Here is a 17,494-nt window from a genome sequence, read left to right on the forward strand (position 1 = left end):
ATATCTTATGATAAACCATAATAGAAAAAAATGTAAAAAGTAATAACTATATATAACTCAGTTATATGTATAATACATAACATATAAATATATATAATTTTTATATGAAAGAATATAAAAAAGAACATATATACATACATATATGTATGTATAACTGAATCACTTTGCAGTACAGCAGAAATTAATACATTATAAATCAAGTATGCTTCAATTTAAAAAAATAAAGAAAGCTTACCCTTCTTCTTTCCTTCCTTCATCAGATGAGATGTTAGACCACCTGAAGACAAAAGCCACATCCTAGGATTAGTAGACCAAATGACTCAAAGAATGCTAGGTCCAAGGCATCTTCTTAAGTAAAGGATGTAGTTGAGAGAGTTCTCTGACTTACTTGGGTCCTGACTAAAAATCTTCATTAATTTCTAAAACCCTTGCCTTATCTTTTCCAACAGTCCATACTTATTTTTCAGGCTGCCTCTTACAGAGATCTAATTCCCCTTCTCAGTTCTAGTTTGTTCTTTTGTCCTGGACAATTCTCTAAAGATCTGCCTTTCTGCAGGCAACTTAATCTAGTACTGTTAGATCCCAAGCACAACTCAGTCATACTGTGCTCAGGTCAGATGGGTTAGACCCACAAGTGCTGCCATTCAAACATCTACTCCAAACCCATCAACCCATGAGCTGTACCTACTGGCTTCTTCTTTATTCAGTATACACTAGACTGTGCCTTGCAATGACTCAAGATTCTTCTCCAAGAATATAGGAAACCCTTTTAGCTATCCACCAACAGCTGTTTCCTCTTCAGCTATCCACCAACAGCTATTCCCTCTTCATTCTTGATAACGCAATCTCAACTTTCTTTATGAGGTACATTGGTTTCCTATTGCTACTGTAAAAAATTACCACAAATTTTGTGGCTTAAAACAACAAGAATTTATTTTTCTATGATTTGGAGGTCAGAGCTCTAAATGGGTCAACAATCCTCTGGAGACTCCAGGGCAGAATCCATTTCCTCATCTTCTATAACTTCTAGAAGTTGCCAGCATTCCTTGATTTGTGGATCCACAGCACTGCAATTTCTTTTTCAATCATCTCCTTCTCTGACTTCAGCCCTCCTGCCTCTACTTCAGAAGGACCTCTGTGGTTATACTGGGCCCCCTAGATAAACTAGGCTACTCTCCCCATATCAAGATCTTTAACTTAATCTCCTATGCAAAGCCCCTTTTCCATGTAAGGTAACGTATTTAAAGGTTTCAGGGTCTAGGACATAAACATCTTTGGAGGGCCTTTATCCTGCCTATCAAGGAGGCAATAAACCCAGTCCCTGAGGATGAATTGTGATTTGTTTAAACTAGTCATAACAATCCGATCTGTATCCCTTTGACAGTAATGAGTCGGTAAGGGGAGGATGCTGTAAGGCTGATGAGTTGTAGGAAGAAGCCTGGGTATCTCGACAAGATTTTCTTTCCAATAGGAAAGATGCAAAAGGAGAGAGTCCCGCTTTTCTGGTCACCTTTTCCTTATCTTTTGGATGTTATTATATGTGGACATGATGTGCTAAGTCACTTCAGTTGTATCCGACTCTTTGCAACCCCATGGATCATAGCCCACCAGGCTCCTCTGTCCATGGGATTCTCCAGGCAAGAATACTGGAGTGGGTTGCCACTTCCTCCTCTAGGGATCTTCCCAACCCAGGGATCGAACCCGTGTCTCTTAAGTCTCCTGCATTGGCAGGAGGGTTCTTCACCACTAGCGCCACCTGGGAAGCCAAAGCTACTGCAAATGCCTTGTGACATTTTAAAGGCCAAAACAACTGTAGAGATGCCGACGTAACAGCATCTAACCCTGGGATCACTTACCCTTAGATTTCCTAGTAAATGAAACACTTAAACGTTTTTAGGTTCATCTACTATTAGTAGGGTATTTTGTTATTTGCTGCTGAAGTAATTCTAACTAATACATAACTCTAAACGGACCTGAATTGCTTATCACTTGGACTCTGTTACTGGCCTGTAAGAATACTGACTCTTAGAAAATAGCTTCCAGCCATACAGGAAAAAAAAAAATCAGCATAAACAAAGATAGGCATATTGGTGATTTTAATATCAGAGGAATTATATTTGAGCTTCCAGGCTCATGTGATAACAAGCTATTCTCTTTTTATCTTGTTTCATATTCTTCCTACCCTAAAGTGCACACAGATGGTTTCTATGTCTGGTCTCAGTTACTAGACAGTAAATTAAACAAGATAAGGCCTGTAAAGTACCTCTATATAGTAGAGCTATATATAGTAACTATTTAATGATTTATAGCTGTTATTATGGTGTATCCTCTGTGCCTGATGGCTAGCACTTTATTTTGGCAGATTACATCGTATGATTCCTAACAGTGTCACCAAGTCCCATCTTGAGACAAACTAGACTGAGAAGATGCCTTCTCCATACCCTGATCCTCTCTTAGAGGATTAAAAATCACACTCAATAAAGAAGTTACTCTCTAAGAAAAGTCTGGGGAACCTTCATTTACTTTTCAAATAGGGACTCATAAATTAATTATAGATATTTTGATTTTAAAATGGGTGCTTTTGAATTGAAAGAGACAGGTGTACCCCAATGTTCATCGCAGCACTGTTTACAATAGCTAGGACATGGAAGCAACCTAGATGTCCATTGGCAGATGAATAGATAAGAAAGCTATGGTATGTATACACAATGGAATATTACTCAGCTATTAGAAAGAATGCATTTGAATCAGTTCTAATGAGGTGGATGAAACTGGAGACTATTATACAGAGTAAGGTAAGTCAGAAAGAAAAACACCAATGCAGTATATAAACACATATATATGGAATTTAGAAAGATGATAACAATAACCCTATATGCGAGACAGCAAAAGAGACACAGATGTAAAGAACAGACCTTTGGACTCTGTGGGAGAAGGCGAAGGTGAGATGATTTGAAAGATAGCATTGAAACATGTATATTTCCATATGTGAAATAGATTGCCAATCCAGGTTTTATGCATGACACAGGGCACTCAGGGCTGGTGCACTGGGATGACCCTGAGGAATGGGATGGGGAGTAAGGTGGGTGCGGGGTTCAGGATGAGGGACACATGTACACCCATGGCTGATTCATATCAATGTAAGGCAAAAACCACTACAATATTGTAAAGCATTTAGCCACCAATTAAAATAAATAAATTTACAAAAAAAAAAAAAATGGGTGCTTTTTATAATGTTAGAACCAAGTACCTCCCTCTAATTTTGATCCTCAAACAGATCTGGGTGAATACCTGTTCATACCTTCATCCAAACTCTCCCTAGACTCAGATGTAACAAGAGGACTCCTAAGAAGCTGTTATCTGATGATCTAATGCACTTCTAAAAATAGCTGTTGAGAGAGGTTTTCTAATTGTTCATACCTACAGACTATTGCAGAGAAGGCAGTGGCAACCCACTCCAGTACTCTTGCCTGGAAAATCCCATGGACGGAAGAGCCTGATAGGCTGTAGCCCATGGGGTCTATAAGAGTTGGACACGACTGAGCGACTTCACTTTCACTTTTCATGAAATGGAGAAGGAAATGGCAACCCACTCCAGTGTTCTTGCCTGGAGAATCCCAGGGAAGATGGAGCCTAGTGGGCTGCCATCTATGGGGTCGCACAGAGTCGGACACGACCGAAGCAACTTAGCAGCAGCAGTAGCAGCAACAGACTATTAACAGAATGAAACCAGTCCTCCCTGTCTCTCCTTAGGCAAACACAGGTCTTTTCCTGATAATTTCAGGTTGAATAAGAACTGTTAAGACTTCATCATCCCATAATAAAATTTGGCAAGGACACATATTTTTTAAAAAGGGGCGGGGGAGGGGCGGCAGAAAAAAATGCTGCTTTATACCATGCACAGAAGTCTAACTCGGTTCTCCTCTTATAGAACATTTGGTTATTGTTCTATGAGCAGTGGCCAAGAAAAGGGCTACCAGCCCATTTTAGAGAGCAACATGCTGCCAGCTGTGCTGAAATACTAACATATCCCCTACTGTGCGCTCTGACTCATGACTACAAATAAGATTTTTTCAATGAATTTCTTAAAACTTAGAGGAACAAGAATGCTACACTAGAGTAATAGTTCAGAGAAAGTGAACTCTGGGACCTAAAGTCTTATTTTGAGGCAGATAGAATTTTATACTGTTTCAAGCTAATTTGTTCAAAAGTTCTCTCATTGATGCTTCACTCCTTTGCACTACACATTCCCTTACCCTCTTAAAAAGAAGGACTCTACCTAACTTTATACATATATTCTATATCTTTCATTTTCTAAAAATTGCCACTGGGAAAATGGACATTGTAGTTCACTTAACCATTATGTCGCACACATATGAAAAAAAATCATCTGACTTAATTTTTCTGTTGAATTGATCTGCTTAAGGTACCATGTGCAATACCCTTTACTCAACTCACCCAAGAGAACTGAAATTCAATCCACACTGTATTTGGCATTTTAAATCTGAGGCCCTTAGAAACCTCTCCACATCCACAGGGAAAAGCAAGAGTCAGAAAAGCTATGTAAACAGACTCATTCAGCCAAGGCCAGAGAAAGAATCGTTCTACATCCATCTCTGAGAGTGCAGGTCCCCAAGGATTGATCAAGACGGTGTTTCCCTTCTCCTCAGGCAGCTTCCGAAAGGACTTCTTTCATTCCTTTAAAGTTTTGTCAGTTCAGAGAATTTAACTCTCCCAAGGTTCCAGGGACATCAATTGAGTTCACGAACGAAAAACTTGGGTTCGTTCAGACCTATTTTTTCTGAGAAACTGTGGGGTTAAGCATTTCACTTGCTCCCCTTTACGTCGCCCCCAGGAAGTTAGGACGGGCCACGTGACTTGCTTTGACCAGTGAAATGCAAACAGATCAGTTACGTCACTTCCGGGACAAAGCATGTAATTGCAAGTATTCGTACCACAGTCTGCTCTTCTCTGCCTCCATCATCGGTGTGGCACATGTTGAGAGGAAGCCTGTTTCAGCGCTAGCCTGTGACCTCTAAGTGACTGTGACAAGCAGAGCCCTCCTATCAAGCCATGGCAGACACACAGGGTAATAGAGAAATAAACCATTGTTCTTTTAAATCACTGATTTTTTTTTTAACTCCATTACAAGCTCATTCATTCTAATAGAGGAAATTAGGGACTACTGTGTGTGAAAAAAGGCAAAATGAGGGCTTTTGTAAATGAGGGACTAAAGAGAGAAGTGGCAGGCTGAAGAGGAGGCTGTGGAGAGGTTAAAGAGTAAGTGGTCTGTCCCTACCAGTGCCACATAGGCAGTTAGTGTCCAAAGAGTGCTGGGGCCAAAGCAGGACACTTGTATGAGAACCAGTCTTGTGCCCAAGAAATGAGTAGAATCGGAGAACTGACCTACTCCAAGGAAGCTTCCCAAAATTGTCACTAATAGCTCTGAATGCTCTGGAACAGTCATAGAAAGTTGAATTCACAGTCTGCATTAGTCCAAGTCTCAAAGAAGCACACAGTAAATTGAGATTAAGGGAGGCAAGAAGTTTGTTTTACGGGATTAAAACCGGCAACACCAGTGGAGAATAATGAGGGGGTGGGTGGGGAAGAAGAGGCAGGGAGGACAAGCAAACTACAATAAGTTCATACTTCTTCAAAGGAGAGAGAGAGAAGGGAGGGAGGTATGAAACCCTGTGCACTTCCAGGAAAGTTGTAGCAAACTGATGGAGACTCCTCAGGCAAAATCGCCCTTCAGAGGATCTGTGTTTCCATGTCTTAAAACCCCTGCCACATGTAGCCTTGGCTGGGAGCAGTTCCTGGAAAATAGGGCCTGATGCTGTGACGACTAGCAAGGGCTAAACCCTGCTTCCAAGGAGGAGGTCCGAGTGGAGAATTTTCCCAACCCCCACATAGCTGCAACATCATATTTTATCTTACACTGTTGGTGGGAATGCAAACTAGTACAGCCACTATGGAGAACAGTGTGGAGATTCCTTAAAAAACTGGAAATAGAACTGCCTTATGATCCAGCAATCCCACTGCTGGGCATACACACTGAGGAAACCAGAAGGGAAAGAGACATGTGTACCCCAATGTTCATTGCAGCACTGTTTATAATAGCCAGGACATGGAAGCAACCTAGATGTCCATCAGCAGATGAATGGATAAGAAAGCTGTGGTACATATACACAATGGAGTATTACTCAGCCATTAAAAAGAATACATTTGAATCAGTTCTAATGAGGTGGATGAAACTGGAGCCTATTATACAGAGTGAAGTAAGCCAGAAGGAAAAACACCAATACAGTATACTAACGCATATATATGGAATTTAGAAAGATGGTAACGATAACCCTGTATACGAGACAGCAAAAGAGACACTGATGTATAGAACAGTCTTATGGACTCTGTGGGAGAGGGAGAGGGTGGGAAGATTTGGGAGAATGGCATTGAAACATGTGAAATGTCATGTATGAAACGAGATGCCAGTCCAGGTTCAATGCACGATGCTGGATGCTTGGGGCTGGTGCACTGGGACGACCCAGAGGGATGGTATGGGGAGGGAGGAGGGAGGAGGGTTCAGGATGGGGAACACATGAGAAATAAAGGAATAAAAATTTAAAAACATTAAAAAAAAAAAGTCTAACAGGGAATAAGGCCAATGATTCTACATAACACGTAGAACATTATTTCTTGGTGATAATAGTACTGCCTTATATTTGTTTCAAGGTGTACATCTTGCTAAGTGCTTTTACATATCTCCTCCCATTTTAAACAGTCCAGGTAACATTATTCCCATTATAAGAATGGGAAGCTTGAAGCTTTCTAGGACTCTGACTATGCAGAGGGGAGCTGAGCCTGGCATTCAACCATGTATTCTTAGTCCAAGCTAAGCCCACGGTATAATGAAGGCACCTGCTGAAAGTCAGTGCCCTGAAAATGTTTGCACTGTCCTTAAGCAAGAATTAATTTTAGGTCACTTGCTTAAAAGCTGCTTTAGAAAGAAAATTCACTTGAAGAAGGCTCTGTGTTTATTCTTTATCTAGAGGCAGCATTTGGGAGAAGGCAATGGCACCCCACTCCAGTACTCTTGCCTGGAAAATCCCATGGACGGAGGAGCCTGGTGGGCTGCAGTCCATGGGGTCGCTAAAACACGACTGAGCGACTTCACTTTTGCTTTTCACTTTCATGCATTGGAGAAGGAAATGGCAACCCACTCCAGTGTTCTTGCCTGGAGAATCCCAGGGACGGGGGAGCCTGGTGGGCTGCTGTCTATGGGGTCGCACAGAGTCGAACACAACTGAAGCGACTTAGCAGCAGCAGCAGCAGCAGCAGAGGCAGCATTCACAGGGCAAGAACAGATTTGTCTCTAGCAGAGAAACCCAAGGATGGCTCACAAGATGTCCTTCAGGGGGTGACCAGAGGCTGGAGTCTCTAATGGTCAGAGTAGCCCGTGTAGCTTCAGAATGGAAGGAGAAGTTATCCAGCTGAGATAGCTCACTGTAAGTGCAGAGGAGATGATCCAGTTTGGAAATGCAGATACTGCGGAGAAAACCCTTGTAACACATAGAAACTCCCTCAACTGGACAACAGGCCTGTTTATGTGGAATGAGACTAGTATATACTTTCCTTTAACATTAACAGAGCTATTTTCTTCTCAAAAAGAAAGAACCAAAAATAGTAAAGCAGGAATTACCCAGAGAGAAGGAAAAACCCAAATCATAGTTCTACTCTCTGAATTGGCACAGCTCAGTAAGGAGGGAGAAGTTGACTTCCTGCCAAGTTTCAGTGTCCCACCAAAAATTAAAGACACCAGATAAAGGCAACCCAATCCAGGAGCTATGGCACCTGAAATGAAAATAAACAAGAAAGCTTTAAGTTCTAAGATGAAAGGATTACAATGTCAACTTTAAGATTGCTGATTACATTGAAACCAGTGATATTTTCATTGGGTGTCAAAAACACCTAGGAACAAAAACCTTTTAAAGTATGAAATTATCTCCCAGGGGAATATGATGTGAACCACTTCCATTTCTACAGTGCACTTGTCCATGCAACTTCCTTCCAGAGTAGGATGGAAACAAATGCCCATTAGACCTCTTTGGGTTTGCTTCCAGCAGAGGAAAATGTTCTGGGTGAAATGGCACCCCAGTAAACCACACTGAACCTGGCTTTTATTTCACATTTAAGAATCATTTACTCAGAATGGAAAGTTGCTTTCCTTTCTTAGCCCAAGCAACTGCCTTGGGCAGCCAAAAAGGAAATAACAGAGTGGTGTGCTAAAAGGGTCTCTAAGTTCTGGTCCCGATGTTGTCACTAACTGGGTCTTATTGGACAAGTCACGTAATCACCCCACAACCTGTTTCCTTATTTATAAAAGGATACAGTTAATAGTTCAAAGCCTTTTTTCTCCTCCAGTTGACCTAGGAAGCTTTGAAAGAACACAGATGTCTAGAACTGAATCAGAATCTCTGGGAGTCTAAGTTTGTAAAGTTCTCCCAGTGGTTCAGATGAGGCCACTCCATAGGCCAGTATTTTAGGGTAGACTAAACAAGATGTTAATCGAAAAAGCAAGAGAGTTCCAGAAAAACATCTATTTCTGTTTTATTGACTATGCCAAAGCCTTTGACTGTGTGGATCACAATAAACTGTGGAAAATTCTGAAAAAGATGGGAATACCAGACCACCCAACCTGCCTCTTGAGAAACCTATATGCAGGTCAGGAAGCAACAGTTAGAACTGGACATGGAACAACAGACTGGTTCCAAATAGAAAAAGGAGTACGTCAAGGCTGTATATTGTCACCCTGCTTATTTAACTTCTATGCAGAGTACATCATGAGAAATGCTGGGCTGGAAGAAGCACAAGCTGGAATCAAGATTGCCAGGAGAAATATCAATAACCTCAGATATGCAGATGACACCACCCTTATGGCAGAAAGTGAAGAGGAACTAAAAAGCCTCTCGATGAAAGTGAAAGTGGAGAGTGAAAAAGTTGGCTTAAAGCTCAACATTCAGAAAACGAAGATCATGGCATCCGGTCCCATCACTTCATGGGAAATAGATGGGGAAACAGTGGAAACAGTGTCAGACTTTATTTTGGGGGGCTCCAAAATCACTGCAGATTGTGACTGCAGCCATGAAATTAAAAGACGCTTACTCCTTGGAAGAAAAGTTATGACCAACCTAGATAGCATATTCAAAAGCAGAGACATTACTTTGCCAACAAAAGTCCGTCTAGTCAAGACTATGGTTTTTCCAGTGGTCATGTATGGATGTGAGAGTTGGACTGTGAAGAAAGCTGAGTGCCGAAGAATTGATGCTTTTGAACTGTGGTGTTGGAGAAGACTCTTGAGAGTCCCTTGGACTGCAAGGAGATCCAACCAGTCCATTCTGAAGGAGATCAGCCCTGGGATTTCTTTGGAAGGTATGATGCTAAAGCTGAAACTCCAGTACTTTGGCCACCTCATGCGAAGAGTTGACTCATTGGAAAAGACTCTGACGCTGGGAGAGATTGGGGGCAGGAGGAGAAGGGGACGACAGAGGATGAGACGGCTGGATGGCATCACTGACTCAATGGATGTGAGTCTGAGTGAACTCCAGGAGTTGGTGATGGACAGGGAGGCCTGGCGTGGTGCGATTCATGGGGTCGCAAAGAGTTGGACACAACTGAGCAACTAAACTGAACTGAAACAAGATGTTCAAGATTCCCTCCAGTTCTAAAATTCTCTGATGAGAAGGTAGTAGAATAGGGGGTCAAGGAGAGGTGTGCTGTGCCACAGAGTAGCAGCACCTGCATCGCTGTGAGCATGTTAGAACTGCAGGCTCTAGGGGGAGGAGCCCAAGATGACCCGAGTAGAAAGACATGGAGTTCGCTTCTCCCCCACAAACACATCAAAACATAGGCTCTTGGCCCCTATCCCAGAAGCTTATTGAATTAGAATCTATATTTTAACAAGATCCCCAGTGATTCATAAATATGTGAATGTTAGACAGCTCTGCTCTATTCTACATAATCAGGAGTGAACCCGCCTACCTATATGCCAGTGGGTCATTTTCCTGCCCAGTCTCTGTGGCCTGGCCAACCAGGAACACAACACAAGAAAAACACACAGCCTCGGGTGGTAACTCTTTCTGGGAGCCATGCTCCTCAAAGAATGTGATTTGGGGACATTGTCGTCTCACTGTAAGTTCCCTTTCAAATTTGTGGGAAATGCCTGTGAAGGCAAAAGTGAGGCCAGATTGGGAGAGAGAGCTAGATGGGGGGGAGTGGGGGAAGGATATTCTTCCAGCTATCAACCAGGCAAAATTTTATAGATGAAATTTCTAGAGGTGAGGTTGAGAGTGTTGAGAAAGAAATTATAACTTATGTTAGACTGCTAGTCCTTTATTAGGGCGGGGGAAGTAAAACCTGTTGCAGCTCACTTTCTCAGATGTTTGCTATTCTTACCCACATTTCTGCTGTTAGGGGAGGGGAAGTCTAATTTACAAAATTCAGATAAGACATGTAAAAAGACAGAAAGCAGGAAGCAGGCGAGGCTAGGCACAGGAGGCTACAGCGAAGACCCTGGGAGCTGCATACCCGTGCTATGGAGACAAAGGTGAGGTTGCCCTGAGCAGTTGGAGGCTGGGCCCCACCATGACTTAACAAGATGTCAGCACGAAGCAGGCATTCCGGCTGGTCACACCCACTCCAGCAACTCAAATTCACCACCTCAGACCCCTGCGACCTCATCAAACATGAGGTTCAGCTGCTGCAGGCTCAGTACCATAGTCTGAAACTCAAATGTGACAAGCTGGCTGGCAAGAAGCCAGAGACCCAGCATCATTATGTGATGTACTATGAATATCCTAGGGCCTCCTAGGTGGCTCAGTGGTGAAGAATCCTCCTGCCAATGTAGGAGATGTGGGTTCAGTCCCTGGGTCGGGAAGATCCCCTGGAGAAGGGAATGACTTCCCACTCCATTATTCTTGCCTGGAGAATCCCATGGACAGAGGAGCCTGGTGGGCTACAGCCCATGGGGTCACAAAAGAGTCGAACATGACTGAGGAACTAAGCACAGGAAATATCCTGCAGCTTTAACATCAAGATGCACAAGCAAGCTGAAATCTTCAAGGGGCTGAATGGGATAAGTGCCAGGACCCACCCTACCTTTCCCCAGAGCAGTAGCAGCAGTTCTTAGGAAACATCCAGTGGGCTAATAAGCAGGTTACAGTTCCTGAGCTGAACTCCATCATCTGACAGAAACTACAAGCCCTCCAGCTTCCCAGCTGCAGGCTCTCGCCCTGCCCTGATCCCACTTCCTGGGGAAGCTACAGCCCCTTCACTACTAGGACTTAGCACAGGCACTGGCCTCTTCTTACCTGTCTGTGTTCCCTGGTTCACCTCTCCAAGGAAGACAATAACGGGCAGGATGGTGGTACCCACCAGAAGGATGATGGCAGGTGAGAAGTCAGAGAGTGGCCAGCTGAGATGCAGAGGGGAGGGGACAAAAGGGAGACAGACACGGAGAAAGAGCCAGGTTCATCGTAAGACATGGTATGCTCATTCAGTTCAGTTCAGTCGCTTAGTCGTGTCCAACTCTTTGTGACCCCATGAACCACAGCATGCCAGGCCTCCCTGTCCATCAGCAACTCCCAGAGTCCACCCAAACTCATATCCATTGAGTCGGTGATGCCATCCAACCATCTCATCCTCTGTCGTCCCCTTCTCCTCCTGCCTTCAATCTTCCCCAGCATCAGGGTCTTTTCTAATGAATCAGCTCTTCACATTAGGTGGCCAAAGTATTGGAGTTTCAGCTTCAACATCAGGCCTTCCAATGAACACCCAGAACTGATCTTTAGGATGGACTGGTTTGATCTCCTTGGAGTCCAAGGGACTCTCAAGAGTCTTCTCCAACACCACAGTTCAAAAGCATCAATTCCTTGGCACTCAGCTTACTTTATAGTCCAACTCTCACATCCATACCTGACTACTGGAAAAACCATAGCCTTGACTAGACAGACTTTTGTTGACAAAGTAATCTCTGCTTTTTAATATGCTATCTGCTACTGCTGCTGCTAAGTCGCTTCAGTCGTGTCCGACTCTGTTTGATCCCATAGACGGCACCCCACCAGGCTCCCCCATCCCTGGGATTCTCCAGGCAAGAACACTGGAGTGGGTTGCCATTTCCTTCTCCAATGCATGAAAGTGAAAAGTGAAAGTGAAGTCACTCAGTCGTGTCCGACTCTTAGTGACCCCATGGACTGCAGCCTACCAGGCTCCTCCATCCATGGGATTTTCCAGGCAAGAGTACTGGAGTGGGGTGCCATTGCCTTCTCCGAATATGCTATCTAGGTTGGTCATAACTTTCCTTCCAAGGAGTAAGCGTCTTTTAATTTCGTGGCTGCAATCACCATCTGCAGTGATTTTGGAGCCCCCAAAAATAAAGTCTGCCACTGTTTCCACTGTTTCCCCATCTATTTGCCATGAAGTGATGCGACTGGATGCCATGATCTTAGTTTTCTAAATGTTGAGCTTTAAGCCAACTTTTTCACTCTCCTCTTTCACTTTCATCAAGAGGCTCTTTAGTTCTTCTTCACTTTCTGCCATAAGGGTGGTGTCTTCTGTATATCTGAGGTTATTGATACTTCTCCCAGCAATCTTGACCACAGCTTGTGCTTCCTCCAGCCCAATGTTTCTCATGAGGTACTCTGCATATAAGTTAAGTAAACAGGGTGACAATATACAGCTTTGAAGTAATCCTTTTCCTATTTGGAACCAGTCTGTTGCTCCATGCTCAGGACTGGCTAAACTCCGCTAGTATTTATGGTAGCACCTATTGCAGCCCTCGCCCTGCCAATGTGCCACCCCCGACTTTGCTCCTACCCTTGACTCCTGGCCTCTCTCCTCTCCCCGTGCAGCCTAAAAGGGTGAATACCTCCTCAGGCCACAGATAAGGCAAACTGCAATCTAGAAGGGCAAATGGGAGGGCAGGTTAGAAGGGAGCAAAACGTCTAGCAGGTCAACACCCGCTGCAATTCCTGGACTCACACACGTGTAATTGACATCCTCCTGGAGCCCCTCCTGGAACACCCCACCTCCTACCCTGGCACTGCATGCAACCACAATGTTAGCTGACCCTGCTGTACTGGAGTCCCCATGACTCTCCCTCCTCCACAGTCATCTTCCACCACTTCCCGATGCCCACGTCCACCTGGTTCTCTCCCCTCACCCAAGAAAGAAAGAGGGATTGGGGACAACATGTTTAGATCATGGAGCAGAGTGGGGCAGGTGATGACCCAGAATTTCCTTTCTCCCCTTCCCAAATAAAGTTGTTGTTGTTCAGCTGCTAAGTCATGTTTTTGTAACCCTATGGACTGTAGCCCACCAGGCTCCTCTGTCCATGGGATTCTCCAGGCAAGAACACTGGAGTGGGTCAGTATGCCCTCCTCCAGGGGATCTTCTTGACCCAGGGATCAAACCCGAGTCTCTTGATTCTCCTGCATTGGCAGGCAGATTCTTTACCACTGCGCCACCTAGGAATAAAGATGAAGGTACTTTAAATAAATAAATGCAATAAAAATAAAAACCAGGAAAAAAATTTTCTTAATCTTCCCGGACCAAAAAACAGTCTTCCCAGACAGAAGAAAATCTTGCTATGTTTACTTCAAGAAAAAGAAGCTCCCAGTTTTATTCTTTTACAGCACACTACTGAAATAAAATTCTTAAAGAAACCCTAAGGCCCTTGGGTGTTGTACGGGTGAGTGTTCATTACAAGAAACAGATGATGGTCTTCCTGCAACTATTCCTTCTGCTACTTTGGAAATGTGCCACACTTACTTTCTCTTCCACACTAAAACTGAACTTTATATGAGAAATGTTTTTGTAGTTATTGTGCATAGAAATTATCACTGGAACAATGTCTATAACTTGCCCAGTTTTACAAAAGAAGGAAATACCTGGCTAAGAAGGGTAACACTTTTCAAAATAAATTAAATCAAAATTTGGCAGCCTTGCAAATAGGCTTCCAGGTTGCCTGGCCCTAGAACTGAGGACAAGAAAAAAGTTCTCTGCAGGTCCACACAGCAACCTCTACCCTCCAAATCCACCACACATATCCAAGAACACCTCCACTTACTTTCTTGATTCCCAAGGATAAGTGAGCCAATTCAAAACACTAACATAAATTTCTCAGGTCATTATATTTGGAGATTAAACAGACGGGAAAGTTTGGGAGGGAATCTGGTAGAAAGGAGGTTGGAGAGGAGAGGACAAAATAATGGACATGAGAGCATTAGGATGGCATTCTGCAGCAGACACCGTGAATGCAGGGGTCAGCTGTGCACAACAGAAAGGCACCATGATTGTTTAGAGACCTGAGGGTCAAAGAACAGGGTTCATGCGCAGCAGGAGAACAGAAAGGTCAGAGAGTATCAAGTCCACAAGGCCCTCTGCCTCAGTCTTTTGATGGCTGGCCCAAGCCCCTCCCCTGTGTGTACATGGCAGATTGCTGACCCTATTCTAGGCCCCTTTTTCTAAGTGACAGTGAGCAGTGTAAGAAATGAAGATGAGAAGAAAGACTCTTACACAGGCCTTGATTTCCATGGGATCCAGGCCTCAACCTTGGCTGCATTTTCTTTTCTCATTTCAAGGTTTATTTTTTTTTAATAAAGGAAAGTCTAAGTTCTATACATGTGTGTTACACATATGTACATGTTTAAACATGAGCATTTACATCGCAATGTCTTGTGGATACCATGCCTCTTCCTACCATCTCTCTCACATATACCCATCTCTCACAAACAGAATAACCAATAAAAGATTTTTCAGTCTTTGATTTAATATTTCCTGAGTCAAGAATCTCTCTACCCATTGAAGCTGCCCACTTCACTACTTGACAGCATTTTGAAAAGAAAAGTGTTCCCCTTATATTGAATGAATATATGTTTCCATGAAGCACTGCCTTTTTGACCCTCATTCTTTCTTCTGGCTCCGAAGAATCTAATTTTCATTCTATGACACAACCCTTTGGATATCTGAAGAAGGCGATCAACTCCTCTTAGGACTACCTGTCACTGTTCAGTGCATTAAGCTATCCTTTGTCCACATGCCCATGAACTGATTAAATTGTATAAAATTTCTTAGAAAAGCCTGGGCAGGCATTCTCCTGATAAATCCAACATGATAATGCTTGCTTACAACTCCTCGCCTTCCCTTATGCTAACTTCCTTGATTAATTGTCATAACGTGTCTTAGCTTGAACTGCTAAAACAGAAGTGTTACAGACCAGGTGGCTTAAACAATAAGAAGATACTAAAATCAAATGGATACAGAAAGTCCTCTTCCAAGTTGCAGACTGCCATCTTCTCATTGTATCTTCACAGGGCAAAAAGAGAGAGAGAGCCCTCTGGGGTCTCTCACTGGTCCCATGAATGAGGCCTACACCCTCATGACCTGGTTACTTCCCAAAGGCCCCACCTGCTTTTCCCATTACATCGGGAGTTAGAATTTCAATATATGAATTCTAAGGGGACACAAATACTCAGTCCATGATGCCACCACAGTATTCACATACTGCCTCCTTCTGGACTTGCTTCTACAACTCCACACTGAAGTAGAACCTCTTTTTTCTTTTTGTTTCGTTTTTACTTCCACAGCACTGAGTTTCATTAGGAATTTTATTAAGGTTCAATCTCCAGGGATGAGAGAGCCACTTACGGGGAACAAAGCCTCCCCAGATCTCAGGATGAACCACCAGCTCCAACTCTGTGGTGGGATTGCAGACCGCTTCCAGTTGCCGATCAGTATAAGGATGCAGCTTTGGTTCCACACATGGGCAGGTGAGTGGTATAATTCTCCCCACACCCAAAACATGAATGTCATGAAGGCCGTGAAGCTGTGGAGCTGCTTACATGTGAGATTCCAAGAAACGGGCATGGAGGATACATCCATACGTTTTCTGATATACACACCCAGGCCCCAGAGCCTTGGTTCACCCCAGTTCAACATCAGGTCTGGGTGGTCCCAGTCACACCATGGATCCCTCTCCTGCTGTGAACTGTCAGGGAACTTCAGGTAGTTGCCATATCCCATGCCATCATCCAGCCAGGGCTCCTCATCTTCCACCTGCATGTTATACTTCTTGGCTATGGTTACTTGTTCTTCTAGGGTCTTGGGGTAGGGCCCTGGGAGCACGTCCTTCATGATGTAGGAGCTGTCCATGCTCCCAAAGATACCGCATTTCACCCTGCCCTCTATAGCCCTCAGTCTCACAGGACCATCCCCTGGCCACTGCCATCTTCATCTTCCCTGGAAACTCTTTATAGACAACAATCCTAACCAAATATCTACTTAAAATCCTATGGTTCTAATTCAAGTTTTTTATTTTTTTTCCTGACAAACAGATGAACATGATTAGCAGTGCTCTCTTTCCTTTAATGAATTAGATGGAACATTGATCACATTATTTTTAAGACTAATGAGTCTAAACCTTGTAAGTACATTAGAATTACTTGGAGAGCTTTTTAAAATCATGATACCCAGGCCATATTTCAGACCATTTAAATCAGAATCTCTGGGATGGAAGTCAAGCATCAAGTACTCCCCAGGTAATTCCAATATGTATCCAAGGTTGAAAACCATCCAGAAGGGGAGAAAAAAATGGAGGAAGAGCTCTATGAGACAGGCCAGTGAGAAATGTGAAGTTTTGGCAGAACGATTTGATGGCTGATTGAATGAATGGTTGGGTGAGGGGAGGGAAGGCATGGTTCTTGATGTGATTTAGGATTTAGACATAAGTTGGAAAGGATGTGAAACTCCCATTTTCAGAGCACAGAGGAAGAACATGGCTGTAGAGACCTATACTGGTCCCTCACCTGGGCCTGTTCAGAACCTTCCCTGGCTGGGAAGATATATCTTTCTGCCTCCTTTCCCCTCCACTGACACTTCAGGTCCTTCTGCTGACCTCTCCTTCTGCCAGCTTGAGGTGGCTTCCACAGCTGCCCTGCTGCCTCCCTGGAAATGGCAGTCCATGTGCTGTGTGGCTCTCAGGGCGGCAGGCAGTAGGAAGACAGGAGGGAAACTTCTGCCAGTGCCTCAGTGATTATCTGGCTCATGCACTACAAGGGCAACTCATTTACCTATGACTTCTGAAAGTCCCTATATTTTTAGCTGGCACTCAACTCCTTACAGGAAGCCTCTATTGATCCACTTCCCAATTTATATAACACTTATGCTTTGCACAAAGCAAGAAGAAGGGTCAAGAGATGCATGTTGAATAAATAAATTTGATCCCTCTTCTTTTTTTATAGCACTCATAACACTTATATCTGCAAATCTGGCTAGACTGAAAACTTTGGGTGTAGTTTCTTTCCAGTAGATTCCAGCATCTATCCAGGGCTCTTAATAAATATTTGCTAACTATTGAATGCATAATGAAATAAATAAATATTTCTTTTTAATCTCACAACACCCACTGTAAGAGTAACCCCAGAAACATTTGGTTGATTGATGT

General features: G+C 43.5%; 1 long non-coding RNA gene and 1 pseudogene across 1 annotated transcript in view; both read right to left on the reverse strand.

Annotated features, from left to right (window-relative positions):
• Nucleotides 1-17,494, reverse strand: part of LOC104973145 (uncharacterized) — a 194,747-nt gene that overhangs the window by 143,018 nt on the left and 34,235 nt on the right. Inside the window, exon 4 of the long non-coding RNA XR_009496090.1 lies at nt 236-277. This is a non-coding gene — a long non-coding RNA (uncharacterized lncRNA). The remainder of the gene's footprint in view (nt 1-235; nt 278-17,494) is intronic.
• LOC782031 (NADH dehydrogenase [ubiquinone] 1 beta subcomplex subunit 8, mitochondrial-like) lies at nt 15,465-16,208 on the reverse strand (annotated as a pseudogene).

This window comes from Bos taurus, chromosome 10 (genome assembly GCF_002263795.3).
Source record: "Bos taurus isolate L1 Dominette 01449 registration number 42190680 breed Hereford chromosome 10, ARS-UCD2.0, whole genome shotgun sequence".
In the NCBI taxonomy this organism is placed as follows: domain Eukaryota; kingdom Metazoa; phylum Chordata; class Mammalia; order Artiodactyla; family Bovidae; genus Bos; species Bos taurus.